Source organism: Herpailurus yagouaroundi, unplaced genomic scaffold, assembly GCF_014898765.1.
Source record: "Herpailurus yagouaroundi ecotype Mexico unplaced genomic scaffold, PumYag 77, whole genome shotgun sequence".
NCBI classification, from domain to species: domain Eukaryota; kingdom Metazoa; phylum Chordata; class Mammalia; order Carnivora; family Felidae; genus Herpailurus; species Herpailurus yagouaroundi.
Window position 1 is genome coordinate 46,838,942 of NW_024412388.1, and position 18,056 is coordinate 46,856,997.

The window sequence follows — 18,056 nt, forward strand, 5'->3', positions numbered from 1 at the left end:
CCGGTTTGAGTTGGAGACGCAGGGGTGTTCCCTGAGAAATTCATTACTGCCACTCATTCTAGTTTTCTGTCTCAATATAATTAAGCTTGGCTAATTGTCTATCATGATTAAAATCATGCCAATAACAACCTTGTTCTCGAGTTTGGCTCTGCTCCAAACTTGTTAATCGCTCTTATTTTCCAGGAGGTCATTCTGTATCTCTCTTCAGCTGTGAAATTCCTTATAAATAATGTGCTTAGATAATAAGATCATCCTTGGGTGACCAGGACCCGCCAACATGGATGACACAAGCTGTGGCTAATATATGGGATGGCTGAATCACAACTGGAGTCGTTCTCAACAGCCTGGAACACTGGGATGACTTTACCACAGTGCCATTTCACTAGGGGAAAAAATGTGAAGTCCTGAATATAGGTTCAAAGAATTAACTGCATAGGGATAGAATGGCAGGATTTCATGAAACAGATTGGATTATATAAAGTCGGCCCAAAGCTCAATGTGAGTCAATATGGCTTCTAAAAATACAAGATTTGCCTGGATTAATTGAAATTCAGCTTTTCACCTAACCTAAGAAGTATCGGTTATAAGGCATAGTATTATTTTATGTACCACTAGGAGAAAAATAAAAGATGCTGCCAATTAAAAGTTATGACAATACTTCCCTGTCATTTAGAACTTGTATTTTACACTTAGTGAGAAATCTCTTGGATGCATTTGTATCCTAAAGCATGCTGCTCTGGTTCCATGCTTTCCTGAGTACAAATAACTTCTCATTTCAAAGCTGAATCATACTATAATCTTTTTTAAGATCCTTTAACTGTCAATCCAACTGAGCACATGTAGTAACAGCACTGTGCATAACTCAGTGGAAGCAGTGACAGTGTGAGCTCTGACCAAGTGCGTGAGCAGAGGTAATGAAGACTGCCTTCTGGCCAGCAGCGATTATAAGATGCAGCAATCTAGGATGCTGTCTCATTTCCCAGATACTAAAATGTGGAATAAATATGTATGTTAGGGTTTATGCAATATGGTATAGGGCCCAAAGCAAGGGAGATGATAATCCTGCTCTCCTTAGTGCTGGTGAGTTTCAGATCTTTGGTAAGAATCTGAGAAATGCTTCTTGCAAGGCCCTTCCTGATTTACGCACAGCTTCCTTCCCCTCAGTTCTCACTGAATGGTGCATATAAAGGTGGTGCCCCTTTATACCAACGGTCGTAGGGCAATAACATTTCCATCCGACCTCTACTTTTGAAACTGTATGGTCCTTGACTCAAGGAGCCTGCCTCCTTCATTTCTGTCCCATTACCAACTACAGTGGGACCTAACACGTCCTAGGCGCTCTACACCCAAGAAAAAATGAAAGAAGAATGACTATTGTACCATGATGCACTCTGAATCACAGAACAGTTTTCTCTAATTTAATAAGAATTGGGAAAATATTGTTAAGACGTAGGTGATGCTCAAGCACTCTTATTTAATGAAATGCCAATATGGTGTCATTTAAATTGCTTTTACACCAACAGTGCCCCTGGGACTGGATTTTCAACAGCTCCTCCTCTCCCCACCCCACCCCTGCACTCACATATACACACACCCTGGATTCTAGTGAGGAGCCCTGGACCCTTGATGCCAACTGGATCTGGGTGCAAAACAAGCTCCACCATTTCACTGACTGAGGGAATTTGAGATGTTTACTCTCTCTTGGTCTCACTTAAATAGATCTACCTCCTGAGATAGCCGTGAGGATAAAATAACACATATGCAGTACCTATAATAGTACCTGCTATTCCACAAATTCTCAAGAAGTTTCAGCTACAGGTTTATATAGTATGTTACAATTTACACGAGCTCTCACATCCATCATGTCTTTTGATTGGCATGCCAATCCCGATAGAAGAGGAAGCTCTTCAATTCCTAGTTTTCAAACACTAAAATACACTCAAAAAGGAAAAGCAGCTTGCACAAAATCACAGTGGCAGACTGGACCTTTGACCCAGCTTCTCCTTTCAAATGATGTTCATTAAAAGAAGAAGAAGACGAAGATGAAGACAAAGACGAAGACGAAGACGAAGAAGAAGAAGAAGAAGAAGAAGAAGAAGAGGAAGAAGAAGAAGAATTATTTTTGATTTGGAGAGAATACTACAGATAATCTAGGCCCAAACCCACATTTATCACATAAGGGAACTGAGGAACAGAGAGAGAACGTGATTTGCTTTTAGCACCACTGGATGCTGGTGACAGAACTCAAACTGGAGCCCAGAGACCTGGCCTCTGAAAACATGCAGGTTTCAGTATTTTTCACCCAACATTGTGTCCAACTCTGAGGAAGGAATCCTCAAATGGGGGCACTTTCTGGGGGCACCGTCCATTCCAACCTCACTTTCTGCTGATACGACTCTCCTCTCTCTTTCCACACAGAAGTCATCCCTCAAACATACTCATTCCCTGATGGACTTACTTTCTCTCTGTTCAGAAAGCTCTTCTGATCCTTTCTGTTTTCTCAATTCAGGCCTCTGCTCAAATGTCCTCCTAAAAGAGGACTTCTCTATCCAAATTAGCCTTTTTAGACTCTAAATAAAAGAGTCTAATCTATCACCATTTAACTTTCTCAATTCCCTTACTCTGTTTTCTTTATAGCACTTAGATTTCTTTATAGCACTCGCATTATGTATTTATTCACTTATTTAATATATGTCTCTTCCACTATGATGCATGTGTCATCAGGGACAGTGACGGCATTTGTTGTGTTCACCACTGTGTTTCCAGTGGAATGGTGCCTGGCACATAGTGTGTGCTCATTGAAAACATCTGTTGAACATCTGCTATGTTCCAAGCATTAAGGATAGGTTCTGGAAAACAACTGTGAGTCAATAAGACATTCCCCTCTGCCAAAGTATAGTTTCTAGTCTAGTGATGGATATAGACATTGAATAAATAATCATAGAAGTTTATGGTGAGAGCCTGTAATCAGCAGAGGTGAACTAGTCTTGAGATTCTGGGAAGATTTCCTCGAGGAAGTAACGATCTGTGTACACACTGGATGGATAAGAGGTATAAGTAAGTAAAGAGGGTGAAGGATGAGGGTTCCAACAGGGGGTTCCAACAAAGCATAGATTCATGTGGCAAGAGGGGTAATGGTGAAGGGCAGGTATCAGGGGGATGGGGAAGAGAAGTGGGTAGAAGGCAGACTGTACGAGATTCTTCAGGACACGTTAAGGATTTTGGCTTGTATTCTGTGAGTCACGGGAAAGTCATTGGAGGATTTTAATCACAGAGGTGATACATTCAGTTCTATGTTTTTAAATGATCAGTTTGGTGGTTGTTTGGAGAGTGAAGTGGAGGAGAGTAAGGGAGGCATCAGAATGACTGGCAGGAGGCCACAGCAATAGACCTAGAGGGAAGGGGCTCACACCGGGGTGGAGAAGTGGAAGTCGAGAGAATGGATGGAACAAGACCTTAGAGTTGGACTTCACAGGACTGGCCAGAGAGCAGGATTGAGGAAGAGGATGTATCAAGGATAACTCTCAGTACTTTGTTTTTTCCCTTGTAAAATGGATGAAAGTTGGTGACAGAGAGATGGAGAATCCTGGAAAAGGACAAGGTCATGACTGCTATTTTGGACATACCAAATTTGAGACACTCTTGAGGCATCTAAGTTCAGATATAAATTCATAAGAAACACAGATCTGGAGCTCAGGAAAGCTCTGCACTGGAGATGTATCTGGGCAGTTTTAGATGGTCTGCAAGTCTACAGGAGTGTAAGGGGTAGAGGACGGTCTCAGAGAGCCTACTGTGGTGCTTTAAGAAAATCCATTATTTAATGGCCAGGTAGGAAAGGGTAGACTTGAAAGAGCAGGGAGGAGTGGCCAGAAAGGAGTGATAAAACCAGGTAAACTGTGTCCCACTACAGTCAAGGGTGGAGGGTGTTCCATGAAGAAAGGATTGATCAACAAAGCCAAATATGGCAGAGAGGTGAAGGAAGACGGGTACTGAGGGGGGCCTTTGCAGCTGATGACAATGAGGCCACGTGTTGATGTTAGTGAAGGCCATTCAGGGCGAATGATGCAAAACGTGACAAGACTGGAAGAGGCTAAAGGGAGAATAATGAGATCTGTAATGGAGATACTAACAAAAGACAGATCTTTTGAGAATACTGTGAGATTAGGGGAGAGAAGGAAAATGTTATAGTAGGTCTCTGGATGGTTATTTATTGATTGATTAAAGACTGAAGGGACTCACTTGTGTTTAAATAATCATGGGAAGAAATGTCACTTGAGGACACATTTCAAAGCTAATGCAAAGGAACTGGCCTTGGCAAAGAAACTGGGACCACTCTCCTCTGTTGTAACAGGAGTGAAAGAGGGCAGGAGGGTCAGACACAGGTGGGTTTGTATGTTTAATGAGAAGAAGACAAGGGGCTTCTTATTTTCCAGATTTACTTTGTATGTCAAGTAGGGGGTGGTCATTTGCTAAGAGTCATAGGTGATGGAGGTAGGTTGCAAAAGAGTTGGAGGTTTGAAGAGAGTGGACAAAGTTGGAAATGTTTGTTGTACCGTGTGATATTGTGACTTACATGAGATATATATTCGGCCATTTAGGTGACCAAAATATATTTCTCATATATATTAGGCCATTGTCCACAGCGCCTAGCTCACAGCTCCCACAACACTTGGAATTTCCTAAGGGTCTTTTGTTATATTAAGGAAGTGACTTTTGGAAGGCACCTAAGGATGGGAGCTGGTTGCCAATGGAGCCAAGTGATTAGAGGGTTGGGGCTTTCATTCCCCCACCTCCCACCTCTGGGAGGTTGAAACAACGGTCACTGATTTAATCAATCATGCCTACACAGTGAAGCCTCCACAAAACCCCAGAAGGACCAGGTTCAAAGAGCTTCTGGGTTGGTTAACATGTGATACGGGAGATTGGTGAACCTAGAGAGGGCAGGGAAGCTCCGCCTCCTTCCCACATAACATGTCCTTTGTATCTCTTCTATCTGGCTGTTCCTGAGCTATATATCCTTTTATAATAAACCAGTAATTTAGTAAATAAAATGTTTCTCTGAGTTCTGTGAGCTGCTCTAGCAAATTAACCAATCCTAAGGAGGAAGTCATGGGAAACTGATTTATAGCAGTTGGTCATAAGCACCAGTAACAACTTGGGCTTGCTTGATTAATTAATTAATTAATTTTAAATGTTTGTTATTTGAGAGAGAGAGAGAGAGAGAGAGAGAGAGAAAACACAGGTGGAGGAGGGACAGAGAGAGAGGGTGACAGAGGATCCAAAGCAGGCTCCGTGCTGATAGCAGACAGCCCTACGTGGGGTTCAAATTCACAAGCTGCTCACAAGGCACAAGACCGTGACCTGAGCTGAATTCTGACGTTCAAATGAATGAGCGACCCAGGCGCCCGGACTTGTTTATTTTTTAAGATTATTTATTTATTTTGAGGAGGGGAAGGGACAGAGAGAGAGGTTGAGAGAGAATCCCAAGCAGGCTCCACACTGTCAGTGCAGAGCCCTACAAACTGTGAGATCATGACCTGAGCCAAAATCAGGAGTTGAACACTTAACCAGCTGAGCCACCCAGGCACCCCACTACCTGGGCTTCTAAGTGGCATCTGAAGTGGGGGATGGAGGGAGGCTTGTAGGACCATGCCCTTAACCTGTGATATCTGATGTTATCTCTGCATAGATAGTGTCAGAATTGAGTTGAATTCTCAGATACCCCGATCGAACCCAACAGATAGTGTTATAATAAGTTAAACAGACTATTTGGGATGTGGGTCCTTTTGAGGTTAGCAATCATGCCAGTCTGTCCACTAAAGTGACCTTAGAGTCTCCGGTACAGGCATATATGCCAAGTAAAACGTTGTCTGTCTTTCTCCCACATTAGGATTTTTCTAGATGGGTGGGATGAAAAACTAGAGAGGCAAGGGAGTAAACGATTGTGGCAAATATGCTAGGATATGTTGAATAAAGAAGGCATTCCTCATTATACTTATTGGTTGAATGGAAGACATTCTCTTTCATTCATTCTTATTTGAGTGCTTTTTCACATGAGATTTTAGACTTATCCAGGTCATTCTGGTTCATGTCCAGCCTTTATACTTGACTATAAGCCGCTTTGAAGGAAGGGGCCATAACTAATTCATATCTACCTTGCCAATGTCTTGCTTGGTATTTTTTACACTGCTGATGCCTAATGAATGGCAAATAAATACTTTGTATAAGTTGAAGTGCCTGGCGGACATTTAGACAGGGCAATCACCAGCAAGACGTTTATCCATTCTCTAATAATTAAAACAAAATCACCACCACCCTTGATACAGATTTACAGTTTGCTCCTGAAAATAGCACAGACCGAGTTCTGAAAGACAGATGTGGTCATTATTTATTTTTTTTTAGTTCTCTTTGCTAAGGAGATGTTATTTCTCCCCCTTCCAGAGAAATAAGAAAAAGAGGAACGAACCAAACAGATCGCTTTAAAATTCTTCATTAGCATCCACACTGAATACATTTCAACGGCAGGAGCCTTAACACAGCTTTCACTGTATCTGATGCACAGAAAACGAAGCCTGCCAATCTTGCAACATGTCTCAAGATGAAGAAGGTCAACATATCAGAAAATAAAATCAGTAGCACAGATTTCAAAGAAATTCATCCCAAGAGTTCTTCTCAATGAATGCAGTGCAAGATTGAAGAATTCAATTACATGAAAAAGAGGCCTTTTTTTAATACCATGCCCAGCTATTAGTTTTTTTGTCATTGCTAACATGAAGGCATATTGTTAGCCATCGGGAAATCTCAACAAATTCATACATTCAGATCACAAGGGATTTGTTTGGTAGATGGATCTGAAATCTGGTCTGCCTCCAACTCCTCGCCCAAGATTTCATTTATGCCAAGGAGCACGTTATTCTTAATCAGACATGGAAAAATCCAGCTCATTGCCACTGAGCTGCTTTATTCCTTTAGAAAAAAATCCCGCTTTTAATTCTGATGGAACATTATAATCAACTTTTTTTATATGGGGCTGACCAATTAAATTTCCTCTATCTTAGAAAGCAGAGATGGTGAGTGTCATCTAAGTACATTCTGGAAAGCAAGACAGTTTGTATCAAAAGCCTTAAGAATGCATCTTCTCCTTTCTCCGGGTACATCAAATTCTAAGGGTTTGTTCCAAGGAAATAACGTTTTAGACTCTAAAAACTAAAGCTTAATGAACATAAAAATGTTTATTGTAGCATATTGCTCAGTAAACCCCTGTGTTAGACTAACAGCACAAGTCCCTTATATCCTAGTGTGCACGTGCCCTCCTAAGGGGACTTCAATACTCCTCTGATTCGGAGGTGAAGTTTAGTTTTCCGCCGCTTGATTTTGGACCAGTCTTGTGGCTTGTCTTGACCAAAAGAATATGGCAGAAGTTAAAGTTTTACTTGTTTCAGAGCCTAGATCTCAAGAGATCTTGAAGTGTTCTTAGCCTCTGGGCATGCCTCTCTCAGACCTCCATGTAGGCTAGAGCTTCTGAAGGATAGAGGCACCTCAGGGTTTAGCTGACACCGTCTGCCAGACATGTGAATGTGGCTTCTTAGACCCTCAGACTCAGCTGACTCTCCACGTAAGCTGACCCACCCAGCAAGCAACCCAGTAGAAGCATGAGAAGTAATAACTAAAGTTTTTAAGCTATTTAAGTTTTAGGATGAAACACTCCACGGGTTAGGTAGCTACACAGCAGTAGATGCCTGATACACGAAAAAGATGGGAGCCATCTGACTTTTAAGCAAGCGCAGAATGGTAAAATAAGTTCTGTTATGTCCACACCCTGGAATAGTGCAGACATTCCAAGTTCTATTTGCAGAGTTTTTGGTAGCGCACGAGTGTACTTGTGTTACAATACTTAGTGAAGAGCAGGATGAAACATTTTGTATTTAATGAGCTCTCATTAGGTGACAGAGAAAACAAATGGAGAAAAGACACCAAAACACTTCCAAGGCTATTCACGGGGAAATCAACTACGTCTTCTAACTTGTGTTTTCCCCCTACTTTGTTCCTTAGAATTGTACTTCGGCCTCCTCCCTTTAGGTAAGCCAACAACCATACATGCTTTTTAAAACATTGCATCCCATTAGAACCTCTGCTAGTGTTTTTACGGATGATTATTGCCTACGCTGATTTGTGCGACTCCCTTCTCTTAATAGCGTTTCTCTCTCTGCACAACAAGGGGATAACACAGGTCTTAAAATGAAAAAAGCCCTCAGGGTTGGGCAGTTACTTCTGGAAAATTTCATCTGGGCAAAGAGTTGAAGCAGGGTCCATAAAGGATATGTTGCAGTTTAGGCATATGCCCTTTTAATGATTTTTTCATAGCACTTCCTCATCTTTGATGGTTTAGAGCTCATGTGTTATCTTTCTTGGTTTATTTGTTTGCATATCTCTCCAAGTCCATGAGGGGAGAGTTTTATCTATCTGGTTCTTTCTATATCCTAATCACATAACAGAGCTGGCCAGAGCGGTTGAAGCAAATCTTTGTTAAATGAATAAACAAGGTAACTGATTCCTATTTCACAAGTTTCTGTCAGATGAAAACAGAGTACAGAGGATCCTAGTCTTGAGGTCCAAAAATCTGTTCTAGAAGCTCTTTAATTTTAAAGAAACCCCTTCACTTCTCTGTGTCTAAGTTCCTTGCTGCAAAGAATGAGTGGTAAACTTTAACTTTCAGAAGGTGACTGAAAGGGGTGCCTGGGTGGCTGGGTCAGTTGGGCAACTGACTTTGGCCCAGGTCATGATCCCATGCTTCATGGGTCCGAGTCCTGGGTCGGGCTCTGTGCTGACAGATCAGAGCCTGAAGCTTGCTTCAGATTCTGTGTCTCCCTCTCTCTCTCTCTCTCTTTCTCTCTCTCAAAAATAAATAAACATTAAAAAAGTCTTTTTAAAACAAAAGGTAACTGAAAGATTAAGCGAACTTCATGAGACAGCAAGAAATAAATCCTACACAATTTTACACTAACTATATTAGGTGACCCAAGAGCAGGGAATGCATTAACCCTTGCCCTTATTACAACCTCAAGATGTAGGTATGACTATGTTTCCCACTTTACCAATGAGAAAACTAAGGCTTATGGATACTTAGGCAAGAGGCTACCAGTTAAGTAGAGGAGGTAGAACTCAATTTTGGTAGAATTTCTTGGTTAGCTCCAAATCACATATTCATTCTAATATACTAATAATTGCTATTGATAGCTACTGACTGTGAATGCTGCCACAGTGGTACATGAATGTTAAGATTCTTCTATCTTTGCCCTTTTTTGGCAAACTTGGGTTGCCAAGATTGATAACATAGGAAGCTCTAGTCATATGCATGAATTTCTTAGAGCATTCTCCTTGAATCCCTTTCCTTTTATCACCCGGGGTACATTCTGGAAAGAAAAGAAGTGTAGGAACCCACATGGTTTCTCAATCTCTAGGTCCTGCTAATTTAATATGTACTAATTTCTCTAGCTTACACTGCCGCTGCCCTGGTCTAAGCCCCTAAAATCTCCCCCTTGAATTTCTTCTGTTTTCTCCTAACTACTCTGTTCGCTTCTTGTCTTATACCTCCCACCTGTCATCTGTGCTGTGTCAATATGTCTATAAATCACATTTATCATGTCACTTACAAGGAAGTTCAAGCTACCTGGAAGAACATACACAACACTCTGAGACCAAGTCCCTTGTCTTCCTTGTCAACCCCACACTACTTATTCCCTGCCTGGCAGTAACTGACTGCTTCCCATTCCTACGTGGGACTATTCCACTTCCTGGTGTGTTTACCCAGGATCTTTCTTCTTCCTGGACTGCTATCCATAATTCCTCTGCATCCACCAGGACTCAGCTCAGGTGTCACTAAGCCAGAATGCTCTCCCTAATCCCACTGCTGAATTGGGTGTCTCTTTCCTGTTCTTAGTTCCCTCTGCTTGTCTATTTTGTCCACCAGAAGTTGAGCCCTGTGATGGCAAAGGAGTCTTGTCATAGCTATCCAAAGAATGAGAAGGATGACAGGACCTGACACCTTGCAGGATGGGTAGAAGTGTTAATGACTTACCACAAATGAAGTGCTTAAAATAGTGTATATAGTGGCAATACTCATGGGAAGCACTCAGTACGTATTTCGTATAGTCTTAGTATCTTTAGAAACCTGTACCTTATCAGGCACCTAGGAGGCACTAAAGTAAATCTTTGCTTACTTTGAGGCACCAACTTGTCTATACTGTCAATGCTGCTTAATAATTTCATAATCAATTCTTAGCATCTTCACTGTGTGACCTTAATGTAAGAAAAAAAAAAGTGACATTAAAAAATTACCCCTTTCAATAAAAGGGATCAGGACACTTTGGAGGAATAACTAATTCTACATCTTGGGGAGGTAATATATGAGTCTGAGGCATCTCATAGCGCCAGGAAGTAAGAAAGTGCTAAGACAAAAAAAGGAAAAACACAGAAAATAATGGGGTATGTCAAAGGCACATAAAAGCCAATGGAAAGACCTTCCATCAGTATCAGTCAAAACCACAACAAGTTGAGCAAGAAAATGAATAAAAGAGTATTAGATTTTAACACAAAGTATAAAATAAATACCCATGAGCCCATACAGATATAAATAAGTGATTGAATATATAAATAAATGAGGGAGAATAGATAAATCTCTAGTGCAGAAGAATTTAAAATAACTTCTGTAAATATTTTACCCGCAAAGAGGTGGAGTAAAACTCCACATTCCTTAAGTATGGGCTGGGACTGGTGATTTCCTTTCAAACAGGACAATATGGAAATGGAGTGAACAAGAATGGCCTTGGAGTAGAGAAGCCTGACAAACACCATGTTGGCCAGGTGGCCAAAGTCAACATCAACAGTGATATGTCTTGGTACTAAGTACCTTTGATATGATGTGATGAAAATGGCACTTTCACTTTGTGGTTTTTCTCCCCAGAACTTATAACCTGGGCCTAATCATGAGAAAAACCTCAGACAAAACTTCGTTGAAATACTGAGGGACACTGTAAAAGACCTGACCAGTACCGCACAAAACTACCAAGACCATCAAAACCACAGAAAGTTTGAGAAACTCACAGCCGAGAGGAGTCTAAGGATGCCTGAGGATGAAATATATAGTATCCTGGACAGGATCCTGGAACAGGAAAAGGACATGAGGTAGAAACTAAGGAAATCTTAGTAAAGTATGAACTTTGGTTAAAATAATGTATTAAGATTAGTCACTGATTGTGACAAATATACCACACTAATATAAGATGTTAATAATAGGAGAAACTGGGGGTGGGTTACATGGGAACTCTCTATAAAATTTTTGCAATTTTTCTATAAGCATAGAAGTAGTCTAAAATAAAAAATTTATTTTTAAAAAAGTGTCCATTACATGCAAGGCTCTCTGGAGGGTGCTTTTCACCCATTAGCTAATTTAACTCTCACAACAGATGAGAATATTGAGTCTCAAAGAAACTAAGAGATTTGCCTAAAGTCACACAGTTAAAAAACCTCGCAACCAGGATTCAAACCTGGGACCAATGACCTCCAAACCTTGTGATCGTTTGATGACACTTTATTGCGACTCTAGGGCAAGAAGTGTTCTCCCTGAGGAATTTAAGTGGCAGGAGAAGGCAGGGGATGTCATTATGTAAGATGGGGATGGGTGGTGTAAGCCTTAGCCTATCACAGGTATTCAAGTACTTTGTATTTCTTTCCATAACGCTTGTTCTTCTAGGTTTCTTGACTAACTAATGTTCTGATTTCAATGCTATTATTGAGAAATGACTATTTAATTTCTTAAACAACTTCTTCATGCACTCTAAGAAATAGGTTTTGCAATAATATTTCATTTTTCATTTTCCACCCTGCTTTTACTTAAGAGAAAGCTTTTGCTGTGTTTTTGGCTTGGTAACTTTTGCTTAGGGGAAGCACTTCTTGATGTGCCAGAGTCCTCCTGAGACCCAGCAGGGCTGTTAAAATTGTTTGATTTTGCATTGCATTGTTAAGAAATAAAAGAAGGAAAAACGGAAGAAAGGGGTGGGGGGAGATTTACATCAATATCCAACTTCATTTATACTCTTTCCATTGAAGCATCAATCAATTTTTTAAAGTATTTAAAAATGAAACTTTGGAAAAGAAACCAGTTTTTAATCAGTTTTGATTATTCTTCCCTGGTGGATTCATACTGTTTTATCATCATTTCCTCCCCACCCCTCTTACATTTTCTGGGATTCTAGCATGAGTTGTACCACATGGGGTGAAATGAATAAAAGTACTATCTATATATACATGCAACCCAAGATTTTCTCCCGGTGTATATTTATGGAATCAATATATGATTGTGTGTGTGTGTGTGTGTGTGTGTGTGTGTGTGTGTAGAAAGAAAGAATAGCAACATCCAATTTACCACTTTGAGTCCAATCAATGGCCTAATATTCAAGCACAAGCGAAGGAAACTCCTGCAGATGCCCATCTCACCATCACTGGCCTCGCCCCAGAGTCCCTGCCATTCTAAATACCTACCCACTGGCCCTCTTGCATTTCAAATCATCAGTCTTCACACTCTCCCCACTCATCCATCCCTGTCCTCTCTGTTCTTGTAATTGCACCAATGTCTCCATGGTTATCCAGGTGGGAATCTTTAGGGTGGTCTTGGATCCTTCCTCTTGGCGCATTCCATTTCTCTATTCTATTGCCAACTCCAGCTGATTTTATCTGTGCATTTTCTCAAAGTCCTCTCTCCTCTCCCCCCCATTCTCACTGCTTCCACCATATCCACGTGCTCATTACTTCTCACCTGGGCCTTTCCAATGATCTCCTAATTGGTTTCCTCACTTCCAGCCTCTCGCGTCCATAATCTGTCTTCCATTCGTTCACTGGTTTAATTTCCCTAAAGTGCAGCTCTAATCCTGTAACCCCACTGCTAAAAAAGTTAAATGGCTCCCCACTGCCTCCAGGATAAATGCCAAAATCCTTAGCTTGGCATTCAAGGCCCTTCCCCATCTGGCCCTAGACAACCTTTCCAGACTTATCTCCTATTACTGCTCTATGTGAATTTCCTATTCCAGCCAAATTGATCTGCTCATTACTGCATGCATGTGTTGTCTCTGATTATGGGCTTCTCTCAAGCTTAAGCTATTTCTGCTGTTTGGAGAGACTTGTTCACTCCTCTTTGCTTACTGGTAAAGGTTATGTCCCACCTAACCCACAGGTTATGCCTGGCCACCGAACCCCACCTAATTGTCTATACCATTAACATAGCCTTTTATCTTTACCATTTCAGTATGTAATCTATGTTTCCACCTCAAGTATGAACCTCTCAACAACAGTAATGGTGATTAGAGCATACAATTTTAATGAATTGGTTATAAGTCAGCCTTTATGGGGGGGGGGAACGTATGAGGGCCTGAGCTACGAAAAACATCTGGCAGCTGTTCTCACAATGCATTCAGCATCATTCTTTCTTTCTGATGAGTGAGGGTCTGCATCAACCAGGTCCTTCTCTTTCATTACACCCTTAAGGTTGAGCTTCCTTCAAGGAAGCTCTACAGTTTCTTTAGTAAATGACTTCACCTATCCAAATCTCCCAGATGTGCTAAAAGAAGCCTGAGTTCCAGTGATGGATACTAAGTTGTCTCAAAGTTGGAGGGCCTTCACTTTCTTTCTTACCTCCTTCCCTCTGCTGACATCCCACGACCCTCCCCCCACACACTCCTGAATCTGATCCCAGTGAACTTCTAACATAGTAATTCAAAAATATACTAAGCCTAAGAATAAATGAAGAATTTTTAAGTATGTAGGTATCTGTCTTCTACCCCCATAGGTTTGGATTCTGTAGGTCTGAAGTCTGTCCCAAGAACACATATGTTTAGCAAACTCCCTGGGTAATTCCAATGATAGTCTGAGGACCACACTTTGAAAATCACTACTTTGAAAAATTTTTTAAGGTTTATTTATTTTTGAGAGACAGAGAGAGAGAGAGAGAGAGAGAGACAGAGTGCAAGCCAGGAAGGGGCAGGGAGAGGGGGAGACACAGAATCTGAAGCAAGCTCCAGGCCCTGAGCTGTCCACACAGAGCCTGATGCAGGACTCGAACCCACAAACTGTGAGATCATGACCTGAGCCGAAATCAGATGCTTAACTGACTGAGCTACCCAGGCACCCCTGAAAATCACTACTTTGAATAAAAATTTAAAAAAATAAAATAAAATTAAAACTTTAAACATGAAAAAAAAAAAAAAGAAAGAAAATCACTACTTTGCAGTATGGTTCTACATTCCTGCTCATCTTATATCCTTTGGGTCAATTGGGACTACTTTCCATTTCTGAAACTTTTCCTGATTATTCCATTCATGCACCTTTGCTCCACTTCTGCTTCAGCAGCAATGACTTTCCTTTTATTACATCTCCCCAAATCCTACCAATCCATAAGAACGCATGCCTCATGAGGGTGGGACTTTTATTTATGTTGGTCATTGTTGTAACTTCAGCACCTAGAACAGTGCCTGCCACATAGGAGATGCTAAAACAATCTTTGTTGAACAAAGGCATGAATCTGTCAAGAGGGAACTCAAATGTCACTGCTTCACTGGCACAGTCTCTAATCACAACCAAAGTAATAGCTGCATCTTCTCAACCTTAGCACCTTCTCCCTTGTACTTTGGCTCATGGGTTGGCTAAAATTTTCCTATAAAATTTTATAAAACTTCAGGTAAATATTTTAGTCTTTACACTGTTGCAGCCACTCAGTTCTGTTGTGACATTGCAAAAGCAGCCAAAACCAATTTGTAATTAAATGGGTATGGTTGTATTTCTATAAAACATTTTTTCTTCAAAAGATAGGCAGGTGGTGGGCTGGACTTGCCCATAGACTGTACTTTGCTGACCCTAGCTCTATTCATTCATGTACCAAATTTCTCCCTTAGGCTAGATTCCTAAATTATAAATTATTTGAGACAGGGACAGAATGTTAGCAGGAAATAAATGTGTGTGTGCATGTGCATGTCTGTGTGCATGAATGTTTATACATGTATATGTGCATTATGTAGATATATATGCAACACACACACACACACATCAGTTTTCTCATCATTGAAACCTGATAAGATATTGTAGTTGAAGTGCCCAACATAGTGCCTACCCTGTAACACGTGCTCCATAAGTTTTACTTTCCCACCTTTTTCCCCTTAAAACAGCACTGCCATCCTCATATAAGGCATGCAGCAGCATGTTTATCATGGGCCTCCAAGAGCAAAGGGCCATGTCTCAGACTCAGTGAAGCTTGGAGGTGAACAAGAAACCACGCTGGATAAGGACTCAGAAAGACGTGATGTAGTCCCACCTCCACTCACTCCTTCCCCTGGCACATTAACTTCTTCTTTCGTGGAGACAAAAATTTCATGCCCTTTTCATCCTCCTCACGCCTCCCAGGTTCCTTGCTCATACCCTCACTCTCTTGGCTGATGACCTCACCTCATACTTCACTGCCGGTAGAAGCCACCTTGCATTCTATCACCTTCCCACATCCATGCTCTAAAACTGCCCTCAACGCCCAGTACCCATGCTTCTCGCCTTTCCTCCTGCTCCCCCAGAAGGTGTCCCCACACCTATCAGAGGCACACCCCACCAGTCACAAAGGACTTTAGTCTTTTACACATAACCTCTTCCTTTGGCATCATCAGTCACCCACCAAACGTGCTCTCACATCTCACACTTAAAAGCAAAACCAAATATAAGCTCTCCTGACTCCCTTATCTACCTTCCATATATCACTTCATGTCTCTTCAACTTTTACTGCCAAATTTCTCAACAAACTGTCTAGTACTTTCATAGTCTCATTCCATTGCTCTTTTGGTTTTTCAGAAAATAAAATTAAAAAGAACAGAAATGTAAATAGACATGTTCATCTACAAAAGCTTCATAATTCACAAATGATATCTTGCTGTTTTTTAATGTTTATTTATTTCTGAGAAAGAGAGAGAGTGCAAGTGGGCGAGAAGCAGAGAGAGAGGAAGACACAGAATTAGAAGCAGGCTCCAGGCCCTGAGCTGTCAGCACAGAGCCCGATGCAGGGCTCGAACCCGCGAACTGTGAGATCATGACCTGAGCCGAAGTCGGACACTTAACTGACTGAGTCACTCAGGCCCCCCTGGTGTTTGTTTTTTTTTTTTTTTTTTTTCATTTCAGATTTAGAGTTGCAAAAAAGCCCTACAGACACAAAATGGAACATTTCCTGTTCACATTTTTAGTCGATTCCCAGTTGGTTTCCATCCTCCCCACTGCCACTGACGCCCTCTATGTTGCCAAATTCAAGGGAGACTTCTCTGTCCTCATTTTACCTGGCAGTGGGATTCCAGACCTCACCACTGCCTCCTTGAATTGCTCTCCTCCCTTGGCTTGCACAGTTTCATTCCTCCTGGCTTTCCTTCTTGCTCACTGGTCTCTCCTTCTCAGTCTTCTTGACTGGCTCCTCCTCTTCCTCTCCCGAATCTTGGGTTCTTTTCATCTTCTATAGCTACCTGTTCTCCCCTAGTGAGCTCACTGTGGCTTTAAACACCATCTGAATGCTAGTAATTCCCAAATTTATATTTCTAGCATAGACCAGTATCTTGAGCTCTAGACATCACTACGTTTTCTACTAGGGATCTAAAATTTAATACGTCTCTGGTGCATCTCTTCATAACGGCCCAAGCCAGTTTCTCTCTCACTCTGCCTCAACTCGGCAAATGACACCTTCTTGCTTAAGCAAAACCCCTTGGAGTCATCCTTGATTTCTCCCTTTTTCCATAGTCTCTGTGACCCAGTCTAATCCATTAGCAAACTCTATTGGTCGAAATTCCCAAATCCATCTATACTTCAACTCCAATAAGCAGCCCAGTCCCAATGATTGTAACGACCTTCGGACATAACCTCTTTCTCTCGCACCGTTAGTCTCCTGCTCTACTAGGTTACGACCATGGCCCAACAAACATGCTCTTGTCTCCTCTCTTAAAAGCAAAACAAAACCCATCTCTCACTGGGATGATTGCAACAGTTCCTAACTGGTTTCCTGCTTCTACTCTACCTTCTTACAACCTATGTTTCACCCAACAGCCACGTGCCCACGGAATAAATATAAATCTGATTGTCTCCTTCCAAGCTGGAAATCTGTCCCCTTGCTCACCATTGCTAAATGAAAACAAAAGCCAAAACAAAATGAAAATATGCTTCTGCCTACCCCCGCGGGCCCCCAAGAAATGCCACTCTTCTGACTCATGATGTTGCATCCACCAGGATATTTCTTGCTGCCGATTAAACCTGACAGGCCCTTTCCCACCTCTGGGCCTTTGTGTTTACTGTTTCCTCCACCTGAAATGATCTTCATCAGCTCTTTCCATGGCTTCCTCATTCTATCCTATAGGTCTCAGCTTAATTATCCCTTCTTCAGAGAGACCCCCTATGACCACTTCAGCTAAAATAATATTATCAGTGCCCAACTGTCCTATTTGTTATCACTCTGTTTATATCCTTCATAGACATTATCACAACAAGATACACCTTGTTCATTAATTACCTTTCTTTTTCTGGTTTATGGCCTATCGTCCACTGAGGAACAGAAGTTCCATGAAGTCAGGACCTTGTCATGTTCACTGCATATTTCTGAAACTTCTTTTTTTTTTTAAGTGTTTATTTATTTTGAGGGGTGGGGGCAGAGAGAGAGGCAGAGAGAGAGGCAGAGAGAGAATCCCAAGTTGGCTCCGAGCTGTCAGTGCAGAGCCTGACATGGGGCTTGATCCCAAGAACTGTAAGATCATCACCTGAGCCAAAATTAAGGTCAGACGCTGAACTGACTGAGCCACCCAGGCACCCCATCCTGAAACTTAACCAATTCCTAACACATAGTAGCAGCTCAATAAATATTTTTTAAATGAACACATTTACATGAACACGACATTTTTACCTGCACATCTCCACCCAACCGTTAGGACTATCTCCCCTCTCTTTCTCCACTTGACAAAGCTATCTTTATCACCCCAAATCTAGTTTAAACAGTATCTCTG

The 18,056-nt window shown here is 41.4% G+C and overlaps 1 protein-coding gene across 15 annotated transcripts in view; it reads right to left on the reverse strand.

Annotated features, from left to right (window-relative positions):
* Window positions 1–18,056, reverse strand: part of DAB1 (DAB adaptor protein 1) — a 1,153,213-nt gene that overhangs the window by 474,328 nt on the left and 660,829 nt on the right. The window contains exon 5 of one of the 15 annotated variants that reach the window (XM_040470382.1): window positions 11,104–11,161. The exons of the other annotated variants lie outside the window; for them this stretch is intronic. The gene's annotated coding sequence lies outside the window, so the exon portion shown is untranslated. The remainder of the gene's footprint in view (window positions 1–11,103; window positions 11,162–18,056) is intronic. 15 annotated transcript variants of the gene reach the window in all.